This window comes from Elephantulus edwardii, unplaced genomic scaffold (genome assembly GCF_000299155.1).
Source record: "Elephantulus edwardii isolate Elephantulus edwardi_28Jun2011 unplaced genomic scaffold, EleEdw1.0 scaffold00058, whole genome shotgun sequence".
Taxonomy (NCBI): Eukaryota; Metazoa; Chordata; class Mammalia; order Macroscelidea; family Macroscelididae; genus Elephantulus; species Elephantulus edwardii.
Window position 1 is genome coordinate 13,857,887 of NW_006399808.1, and position 12,054 is coordinate 13,869,940.

The 12,054-nt window shown below is 37.7% G+C and overlaps 1 pseudogene; it reads left to right on the forward strand.

Moving 5' to 3' along the window:
• Window positions 1-9,811: 9,811 nt before the first annotated feature.
• Window positions 9,812-10,873, forward strand: LOC102861730 (annotated as a pseudogene).
• Window positions 10,874-12,054: the final 1,181 nt, after the last annotated feature.

The window sequence follows — 12,054 nt, forward strand, 5'->3', positions numbered from 1 at the left end:
GACTTCCAAAATTCAAATATACCAATCAAACATTGGGCTTTCTGTTTAGTCTTGGAAATAGGTAGTGACAGAAACTTGCTCTTGCTTGCCTGTAGAATAATGTGGGTGGCTTCTGAATAAATTATTCCCCCAAATTTTACTATTTGGGCAGATCCCTGGATTTTGCAGAATTTATCAATTAATCTCAATTGGTCATGTGGGCAACTTCTGTTTTAAAATCATCCCTACTCTGCTCTTCAGTGTCCTAGAGCAAGTCCAAGTCTGTTTTAACTAGGGTACTACAATAGGCTGTTCCACAATCAGCTCTGGGCCTAGTTTTCACAGGTGGTATTGAGCTTCTCCAGCAGTTCTTTCCACAGATATAATCAATCTGATTCCTATTATACTATCAGGTGAAATCCATGTGTATAACCTGCGTTTATGTTTCTTACAAAACATTTGCAATGAATAAGTCATTAATTGTACAAAATTCAATCAGTGTCTCCAGCTTCATTTCTGTCATTGAGCCCATGTTTTCCAACTACTGATTCTTCTTCTCTGTTCCCAACTTTTGCATTCCAGTCACACATTATTATTAATGCATCTTGATTTCATGTTTGATTGATCTCAACTGTGAAAATTGGTAGAAATCTTCTATTTCCTCTTCTTTGGCTCTGGTTGTTGGTGCATATAACTGAAAGATAGTGGTATTAATAGGTCTTCTTATGTGCATATGGATATTATCTTGTGACTCACAATGTTATAATTCAAGATAGATCTAGAAATAACATTTTTAAGTATGTAAATAACCCTATTTTTTGCTCACCTTTTCATCCCTAGTGTAGTGGATATTATGACCATCTGCATCAATATGTCCTATGCCAATCCATCTAATTTCACCAATATCTAGTATGTCAATATTTACGCATCCCATTTCATTCTTAATTATATCAAATGTTCCCACATTCATGCTTCTCATATTGTAATCATTAGTTTCTGTTTACAACTGTTTCTCCTCTTTATTTTCAAATTTGAGTTCTCAGCCTTAGTTGTCATATCTGTTTTCTATTCTAAGTGTCCTTTATTGTACAAAGGGTTTCTGAAGGCCTTTTATATTTCTGAAGTGAGTGGCCAATACTTCTTCCTAGTCTGTCTTAATTTGGATGTTTAGCTCTAGAACAATATCTAATAAACAAGCATTTTACCAAAAGGAGCAGATGAAAGACACATCCTCTTACAGGGATAATCAATACATTCAGTGCCCAACTCCCACACATGTGTCTTGTTCTTCCCTTTCCCTGCAACATCAACATCCCTTGTATTCCGGTTTACCCTGTCTCATACCTCCCTCCCCAAAGCCACACCTTGATATGATGCCTTAGGCCACAAGTCACTTCTGTAATCTTCTGTCTCACATCTAGGAAATAAGTTCAAATCTCATATACAAGCTTTAGGGAAGGATTTGATAAAATATTTGCAAGCATGAGGCAAGTTTCCTATAGGTTTGCAATATTCTTCCCCGCTACTTGAGGCAACTTCTCTGTACAGCTATCTCCATTTCAGTCTCAGATTTAACCACACACAGACCTTCAGACAGGCTACCATGTCAACCAGTGTTCAGGAGTCTTTCTTGGCTTTCTAGAACAGCTTCTGTGCTCTGCAGGAGATATAATAAGCTTTGGGACATTTTCAGGGAGTCCCATACTCACATACCAGTCCACATTCCTCTATCAGCTGAGTTAAGAGATCACACATTATACTTGGAATTCTCCAAGAGATCATTCCCTTTTCTTTTTCATATTTACCCCCTCCCTGTTTGGGCATCTTCTAGGGGTTTATTTGGTTTCCTGAGTCCTTTGCCAATTTCCCTAGAGGGAAAGTCCCTGAAGGTTCATATTCACAGACCAAAAAACCTGACCCAGAGATGTACGAGAAGTCATCCATTTTAGTTTATTGAGACATTAAATTTACTCACCAGGAGGAGTAACATTGCTAAAATCCAGCAGCAACTGACTAGAAATTAAGAGTGTGAGGGAAGTCTCCAAATATCTGTGACCATACACAAAAATACACTCCTACATGATTAAGGAATGCATGTTATTGTTGTTGTATATCACTGAGTTGCAACCCATCTATATCTGACCCACTAGTGGATTTCCAGTCAGTTAATCTTGTGGGAGCAGATTGTCCATCCTTCTGCAGAGTGGCTTTGTAATAGCAGTGCAGCTTCTTACCAGGAGGCCAGCAGAACCCACCCCATAAGGAACTCATAGGCTGATGAAATGTAAAACTTAAGGAGAAATTATTATCACTATTATTATTATTATTATTATTAATTAGCAGGAGTTTTATCTTTATCTAGTTCTGTAAGCAAGAAACAAGAAGGACAAGGGCCTGTCCATTTCAAAGTGATTAAAAAAAACTGGTGAAACAAGCCCAGGCATAATTCAACCAACTCAATTTCAATGTGACGGTGTTGGAACATTCTGACAAACTACTGTACTGATGGGCAAACTACTCACATATGATTTACTGTGTCTGAAAACCACTGGAGGGTTAGTGGTTAACTTGATCCAACTCTAGAGTACTTAACAGCATTAACACTAGTGGTGTAAGAGTAATTTGGTTCACATCTGTCAAATAATTATAATAATTATTATTTTGTTTTTATTTTTTTAATTTCTGAAAATGTTACAATTGAGAGTTATTTGCAAATTTGCCTGGCTAATTGAATTTTCCATTTGAAAGTTTCTGTTAAAGTTCTTGGGACATTTCTATTGAGCTATTTGTCTATTATTGATTAATCTCAGTACTTCATAATTTTCTTGTCCTTTGTTAGTGTATGCACCTTAAGTATTGCTTCCAAATTTTATCTTCAATTTTTACCCTTTTTATCATTTTATTATTAAATATTTAAGTTTTTATATGTATTTCTTAAGTCAGACTTAAATGATATCCTTGTTCATTAGCACTTTGAAAATCTCTTTAAAAGCAGATTGTCCAGTGCAATACATTTTGCATTGCTTGACTGGTGCTATCATGGTGTTAATTCTGGACCCAAGTTAAATCATTGTCACCTTCAGTCTTTTCTCTACTTATCCTGATATTGCCTGTTGGTCCAGTGGTGAGAATATTTTCTTCTTGATGTTGAAATGGTAACCCTTAATGAAGGTTGCAGTCTTTGATCTTCTTCAGTAAATGCTTAAAAAGTCCTCTTCACTTTCTATAAGCAAGGTTGTATTATCTTCTTAACACAAGTTGTTTCTAAGTCTTCCTACAGTCCTACACCACATTCCTCATAGATCTCAGCTTCTCGAGTGATTCCTCAGCATACCATTGAATAAGTATGGAGAAAGACTATAATGCTCAAATTATGGAGAAAGAATATAATGCTGAAACATACCTTTCCTAATATTTTAAATTTTACTTTTAATTATTTCTTATGCATCTGAAAATGGAAAAATTAATAAAGAAGACTGAAGAAGAGTTGATGCCTTTGAAGAGTGTTGTTGGAGAAGAGTAATAGATATCCACAGAGAATTTCCAAAGAAAAAGCAAATCTGTGTTGGAGAGGATGCAACCAAAGCACTCCTTAGAGGCAATGATGTTGAAATTGCATCTCACTTACTTTGAACATGCTGTCAGAGAGAGCTAGTTCATGGAAAAACAACAACAACAACAACAAAGCATTACACTGGGAAAGGTGGAGGGTCAGGAAAACTCTCAAAAGTATGAACTGTTGAAAATGGGTTCAAGCATGTCTGAGCATATCTATACTATGAAAATGGTATTTCAATGCATATCCAGAAACTTCTCCAACAGGGTAAAAAGGGAAGCCACTGACTGGGAAAAAGTATTCGGTAATAACATATCAGATAAGGGACTTGATCACCACAACAAGATAAAGGTAAATAATCCAATAAAAATGGGCACAAGATATGAACAGACACTTCACTGAAGAAGACATTCAGATGGCTAACAAGCACATGAAGAAATGCTCAAAATCCCTAGCTCTAAGAGAGATGCAAGACAACTATGAACTATCACAAAACAACTATGAACTATCATCTCACCCCAGTCAGAATAGTAAAATTTAACAAAACAGCAAGCAACAAATGCTGGCGACATTGTGGAGAAACTGGAACTCTTATTCACTGTTGGTGGGAGTGTAAAATGGTGTAACCACTATGGAAGGCAGTATGATGCTTTCTAAAAAAGTTACAAATAGAGATACCATTTGAACTAGCAATTCCACTACTGGGAATATTCCCGAAAGAGACCATAACTGACATCCAAGCAGATATATGCACACCCATGTTTATTGCGGCTTTGTTCACAATAGCAAGGAGTTGGAAACAACCTAAGTGCCCATCAGCAAACAAATGGATGGAGAAGCCGTGGTATATTTACACAATGGAATACTATGCTGCATTGAAAAACAAGGAACTCATGCAATATTATTCAAAATGGGTGACTCTGGAGAACATTATGCTGAGTGAAATATCCCAGTCACAAAAGGACAAATACTGCATGGTGCCACTTTTGTAGAACGGGACTGACCTTGAGGTTAGGGAGAGACTGAGAAAGATGGATTCAATAGTATATACTGCATTGAAACAGATGAGGGAGAAAACTGTTCAAAAGGGATAAGTGATTAGGTATTTTTGTCATGACAGGAGTCTAGAGCGAAGGCAACATGGTGGAGTCGACTTGGGAAGGGTTTGTAAAACAATGAAAGAATTTGACTTTTGGTTTTCCAAGAGGGTAGTGTACTAAGGGGGAGTGTCGGGAGGAGAGAAAAGTGCAACAATGAATTAATGGAAATCCAAAGTCTCTGTAAATTTTTACTGAAATTAATAATAAATTAAGAAAAAAAGAAAATGGTATTTCAGTATGCTCCAATCGATTACTTAAAAAGTAATGGTGTAATAAAATACTTAAGATGCACTTAAAGGAGATAAAAGTAGAAATTATATGTAAAAAATACAGTTTATTTTCATGGTAAGCCATTCATGAAAATATTTTCATCCTAGATGTAAGCCTTTTCCTTACTAATGAGTGGGCAAATACACTTTTGAGCATGTACCACAGATACTGTACAATTGTATTATCAGTTGTCATGCATCTACCAGATGTTTTTAACAGAAAAAAAGATATACATGCAATTGTCTTGTAAAAGTAATTTTAAAGAATTATATTTTATTCTTAAAAAGACATGAAAATTTATAAGTAAAATTGTGTAAAAGATACAAATTAAACAGATAAACGAACTCCCAAATTTGTTGCCACAAAATCATTTTAAACTCCTGATGGTGCCAAATTACAGAGTAGAATTGCTTTAGTTGCTTCCAAAGGCAATAATCTTTATGGAAACAAAACATTTTCCTCCCACGGAGTGACTTAAGGGTTCAAATGACAAGCGAACACTTAACCATTGTGCCACAAAGTCACAAAGAATCTATTAAATAAATGTTAACATAATTAAATTCTTAGAAGTTAATTCTAATAAAAGATAAAATATAATATCCAAGTGTCAGAAGAGCTGAAATTTTATTATACCTGCAAGCCAGCAAGCTTGCCTACAGAACCAGTCTTTTTGGTTATGGTAGAAGAAAAAGAACTCTTGAAAAGAGGCCATGAGAAGACTATATTACTTATGGCAATAGCAGTCTGCTGTAGAGCATTTTCTTGTTCCAGTTCCTTGAGCCACAATTCCCAAAGTGATACAAAGGGGTATAGGTTACAATTGCACAGATGATGAATTTCATTACAGAAGAGGCCTCTGGTCCTTGGAAAATAGACTCTTACATAAAGGGATACAAGAATGCCTGCCTCTTTGCTCAGAGGGAGACATTATTTGTAATTTCCGATGACGTTTGCTACACATACATTCTTTTCAAAGTAACATAAAACAAAGTTAGTCAGGTCTTTGCTCACAAAATGTGAACAAGTACTAGTGATACATTGAGAATTGTCTCCCAATTTTGTATAGAGCTTAAATACCATCACTTGTCAACTCTGTGATTTTGAATGACTTTATTAACATATCTAAATCTGTCTTTCATCATGTGAAAGCTGGGAATAATCATAGCCCAATGGAGTACTTATGAGGATTCTGTAGATTTCCAAAATGCACATTAAAGTCAGAAAGGAATATGTAGCAAAGAGGACACATTCAGTAAAGTTTATCTAATATTATTATAGTTGTTATTTGACACTGAGAATATTTCAACTCATGGCAAGCTTATGTGTATGGAGTAGAATTGCTCATAGGGTTTTCAAGGCTGTGGCCTTTGAGAAAAAGATCAGTAGGACTGTCTTCTGGGGCATCTCTGTGTTAAAGTTAATCTTTAGTGGTTATGTACTTGCCTATATTTGGGGGCGGGGAATGACTAATTGTTTAGTATGCTGTGAAATATTTGCTCTTAGAGTCCAGGACCTGAATTGGAGAAAAATTTTTCACTCATTCAAGCAGTGTTCAAAGACACAACCTATTCAATAGGCATTGCTGCTAAATGAGTAGGTTAAAATAAGCGTTTTGTTTTCATGGTGGAAAATATATTTTAAGGCATAAAAATATAAAATTATATAAGTCAATCAATTGCATTATTTGACTCAGAATTTTGAGAAATATAAGGGAAATGAAACAAAGAAGTTCTAGTAATAGAAAAGCTGAGAAAAAGGAAATTATTATACTGACTATAAATTATGTTGACTATGCAAAGAGGACTTGTTCATGTCACTATTATTCAACTACATTCACAAAGAACTACAGTCAAGGACAAGAAAATAGAAGATTTCTAGGAACTTTTTTAGTCAGAAATTGACTGAATATTTAGCCGAGATTCACTAATAATGGTCTATAACTAGGATGCAGAAGTTGAGAACAAGGAAGACGTAATCAGAAAAGATGAATTTGTTTAGAGAAATGAGGCTGAATGTAGGATGATAGAATATCATACAATCAATGATTTATTCACTGAAAATGTCTTTTATTTAAAAATGCCAGTGGTTACCATGCCCAAGGATCTCATCAGATGTACAACAGAAAAATCATATTGATTATATCTGTGGAAAGAATTGTTGGAGAAGCTCAATATCAGCTGTAAAACTAGGACAGGTGATTGATGAGGAACAGTACATAAACTACCTATGCACAAGTCAGAATTGAATGTAAGGAAATTTAAAACAAATCCACAAGAACCAAAAATTACCTTAAATCTATCCATCTGAATTCAAAAACCATCTCAAGAATAGGTTTGAGGCCTTGGCCACTAAAGAAGGAAGATCAGATGAGCTGTGGGAAAATATAAAGAATATCACCCATGAAGAATGCAAAGAGTCATTACAGAGAAAGGAGCAAGAAAAGATCAAGATGAATGTCAGTAGAGACTCTGAATATTGCACTAGTATACCAAAAAGCTAAAATAAAGGGAAGAAATCAGGACGTTAAAAAGTTGAACAGAAGATTTCAAAGGGCACTTCGGGAAGATAAAACACAATATTAGAATGAAATGTGCAAACAATATTAGAATGAAATGTGCAAAGAGCTGGAGTCAGAAAATCAAGAGAAATTAACTTGCTCAGCATTTCTCAAGCTACAGAAACTGAATAACAAATTTAAACCTCAAGTTACAATACTTAAAGATGTTATGGATAGTATAATGAAAAATCCAGGAAGTATCAAAGAAGATGGAAGGAATACACAGAATCACTGTAACAAAATTAATTGGCTGACACAGAACCATTTCATAGAGTAGCATATCTATTGGAAATAAAGGAAGATGTTCAAGTTCCTGTAACAAAATTGGCAAAAAATAAAGCCCCAGGAATTGATGGTATGCCAACTGACATATTTCAAAAAACAAACACAGCCCTGGATGTGCTCACCAGGTTGTGCCAAGAAATCTAGAAGATCAATTGACTGGAAGATATTTGTATTTACTCTCATTCCCCCAAAAAGGTCAATCATCAGAATGTGGTCATTTTCAGATATTGTTGTTGTTGTTGTTATGTGCCATCGAGTTGCTTGCAACTCATAGCGACCCTATGTACAAAAGCCCTAAACACCGTTCTATACTGTGCCAGCATCAACGTCTCAAACACACTTATTCTCACCACTCCACTCACAGGATCGATTGATCTCATCGTGGGTCTTCCTCCCGTGCGTCACCCCTGCACTCTCCCAAACACGATGTCCCTCTCCAAGGACCAGTCTCTCCTTGCAACATGCTCAAAGTATGTCAGACGAAGCTTCAGAATCCTTGACTCCAAAGAGCATTCTGGCTTCACCCTCTCCAGGACAAACCTGTTTGTTCTCCTAGCAGTCCATGGTATATTCAACACTCTTCTCCATTTTCTTTCTATCATCCCTATCAACTCTCTGATGCATAGCACGTAATTGCAAAGACTATAGCCTGGATCAGGCGCACCTTAGTCTCCAGCCTGACATCGTTGCTCTTTAGTCCTCTTGAGAGGTCCCTCACAGCTGACTCTCCAAATGCAATTTGTCTCCTGATTTCCTGGCTGCTGTCACAAAGAGTGTTGATGGTGGAACCAAGTAAACTAAAACTATTAACTATCTTAATCTCTTCACCATCCATATTGATGTTGCAAATTGGCCCAGTGGTGAGAATCTTTGTTTTCTTGATGTTGAGCTTCAATCCATATAGGAGGCTGCAGTCCTTGACCTTCTGCAGCAAGCACTGCAGACATTAATTATCATTAATATCTTATGCAAACAAAACCTTGGTGATGATTATGCAAAAATTACTAGAATATTACATTGACAGAAATCCATAAGAAGTGTAAGCTGGGGTATGGCACTAGGTATATCATTGCTGATCTCAAATGAAGCTTGGTTGGAAGAAGTGTACCAGCAGTACATTTACTTGTGTTTTATTGGCTATGCAAAGATATTTCACTGTTGTTGTTGTTGTTTTTAAGTGTTGTTGAGTCGTAGGTGACTCATAGAGACCCTATGAAGGAGAGTCCTCAACGCTTGGGTGCCTTTCATCCTCTCTCCAGGTTTATAGGGTTTCCCGCGGCAAGCTATTATGGAAGTGGATGCCACTCCTCCTTCCAAGCTTGTTTTAATCGGGGAGCTCCACCCCACTCTCTGTCTGCATTGGGTAGCCAACAATTAATGCATTTGACACATCAGTGTCACAGTATGTCACTGTATATATCATAATTATGGCTAATGTTGAGAAGAATAAAATCCCTGAACACTTACTTGGTCTCAGGTGAAGCCTATATAGAGACCTGAAAGCTGTTATATGAACAGAACAAGGGAAGTCTGCATAGCTTAAAATCAAGGAAGGAATGTGTCAGCGATGTATTCTTTCTTCTCACCTTTTCAACCCATATTTGGAGCAGGTCATAGGTGAAGCTGGATTATATGCAAAAGAATGTGGCATCAGGATTGGAGGAAGACTCATCAACAACCGGGATTATGCAGACGATGTCACAAAATCTTGCTTACAGAAACCAAGAAGGATTTGAAGTGTTTGCTGCAGAAGGTCAAGGACTGCAATCTCCAATATGGATTGCATCTCAACATTAAGAAAACAAATATTGTCATCACTGGACCAAAACACTACAGCATGATAGAAGGACAAAAGATTAAGGTTGTTAATAATTTCATTTTGCTCGATTCCACAGTCAACGTTCTTGACACCAGTACTCAGGAAATCAAAAGATTAATTGCTGCTTTACCAGCAGGAATTAAGGACAGGGTGTCTCAAAGGAAGGTCCTCCTCAACCTCCAGCATGTGTCCCTCTGCTTCCTGCCTTAGATTCAGCAAGGGAAAGTGAAGAGGTTTCCAAGGATAATGCCACCAAGCCTGTGCACCTCATGGCCTTCTTGGGCTACCAGCCCAGCATGACCCACACCATGTAGGAGGTGGACAGACCAGGGTCCAAGGTGAACAAGAGGAAAGTGGTAGAGATGGTGGCGATTATGAAGACACCCCCATGTCGACTGTGGGCATTGTGGGTTATGTGGAAACACCGCATGGTCCCCACACCTTCAAATCTGTCTTTGCTGAGCACATCAGAATGAGTGCAAATGGTGCTTCTACAAGAACTGGCACAAGTCCAAGAAAGCTTTTACCAAGTACTGTAAGAAGTGGCAGGATGAAGATGGCAAGAAGCTGTTAGAAACAGACTTCAGCAGCATGAAGTATTACCAGGTCATCTGTGTCATCGCATACATTCAGTTGCACTTGTCTGTCCTGAGCCAGAAGAGGGCTCACCTGATAGAGATCCAGGTGAACTGGGGCACGGTGGTCAAGAAGCTGGACTTGTTCTGTGAGAAGCTGGAGCAGCAGGTGAGTCAGGTGTTCGACCAGGATGAGATGATCAATGTCATCGGGATGACCAAGGGCAAAGGCAACAAAGGGGTCACCAACTGCTGGCACATCAAGAAACTGCTCTGCAAGACCCACTGAGGGCTCTGCAAGGTCAGTTGGGGCCTAGAATCCCTCCTGAGCGGCCTTCTCTGTGGGAAGAAGGGCTATCATCACTACACAAAGATCAACAAGAAGATCTGCAAAATTGAACAAGTCTACCTTATTAAAGATGGCAAGCTGATCCAAAACAATGCCTCCACCTACTACATGATCTCTCAGATAAGAGCATCAATTCTCTAAGTTTTGTCCACTATGGTGAAGTGACTAGCAACGTTGCCAGGCTGAAAGGGACCAAGAAAAGAGTGCTGACTCTCCACAAGTCCTTGCTGATGCAGACAAAATGCTGGGCTCTGGAGAAGATTCATTTCAAGTTCATTGACACCACTTCCAAATTTGGCCATGGCTGTTTCCAGGTGATAGAGGAGAAAGCATTCATGGGACCACTTAAGACAGAGGTCATTGACAAGGAAGAAAGTACTTAATGTCAGGGATAGATTGTGCAGCTAGTGAGGGATTACAATAAAAAATATTATCCAGTGAGGGGAAAACAAAAGAAAACACTAATTGCTTTAGGCAAGTCTGCTTTCAGGGACCTTGCTAGAGTGCTAAAGAGTAACGATGTCAGTCTAGCAACTAAGAGGTGCCTGATTTAAACATAAGTCTTCTCAATTCTTATGTATCAGAGACCTGGAAAATGACTAAAAGTGAAAGAAAAAGAATTGATTCCTTTGATTTGTTGTGCGGGAGAAGAGTCTTGAACATATCATGGACTATCAAGAGAACAGACAGGTTTGTCCAGGTGAAACCAGGTTGCTCCTTGGGGGCAAAGATTGTGAAGTTCTGTCTCACATATTCTGGAGTGCTGGCATGAGGGATGAGTCCTTGGAGAAAAACGTCATGCTTGGAAGGGTGCAGGGTCAGTGTAGGAACTGAAGATCCTGAATGAGTTGGATTGACACTGTGTGGCAATGGTGGCTGGTATGTCAGAGATGGTGTGGTTGGCTCAAGATAGGGAAAGATTCAGAACATAGTCAACTCGACAACACATAAGAATTAAAACAGCATACAACTGCAAATCACTTAAAAGAATTGAACACCAGAAAATCAAGGGGGAAAAAATTAGGTTTTATCTTTCATAATCAGTGCCTACTCTGCCAACTGCCAAATACATACTTTTATATCATTTTATTAGGATACCTAATTTGGATATTTGGCTTGTGTTTTGTTGGATTTTTTTCCCCTTTTTCTTTGGAAAATAGTGAGTGAAAGACAACAAGATCCTCAGTGAGACGGATGCTCACAGTGACTGTTTAAATGTGCTTGAGTATGGCAGAGAATATAGAGGTGGAAAAAAGTAGGGCAAGATGTTGATCTGTTTTTAGGGTTATTATGAGTCATAGTCAACTTTACTTAACAGTAACAAGTTAACTTGTACTTAACTGTAACAATGACATATTGCCTTGTGTTACAACTAAATGCTGTGTACAACTTTCATGTTTTGATGCAGTAACTTATGGAAGATGATGACTTGGATGCATCATCCTGAGTTTCTCCAGAGGGGAAAAATAAATGATTGGTGTGACAAAATGTCTTGATTGACTTTAAGTTAATTTCAGGAGCTGGTAGATAGTTATTCTATCAAGGGTTAATTGTCCAAAATGGC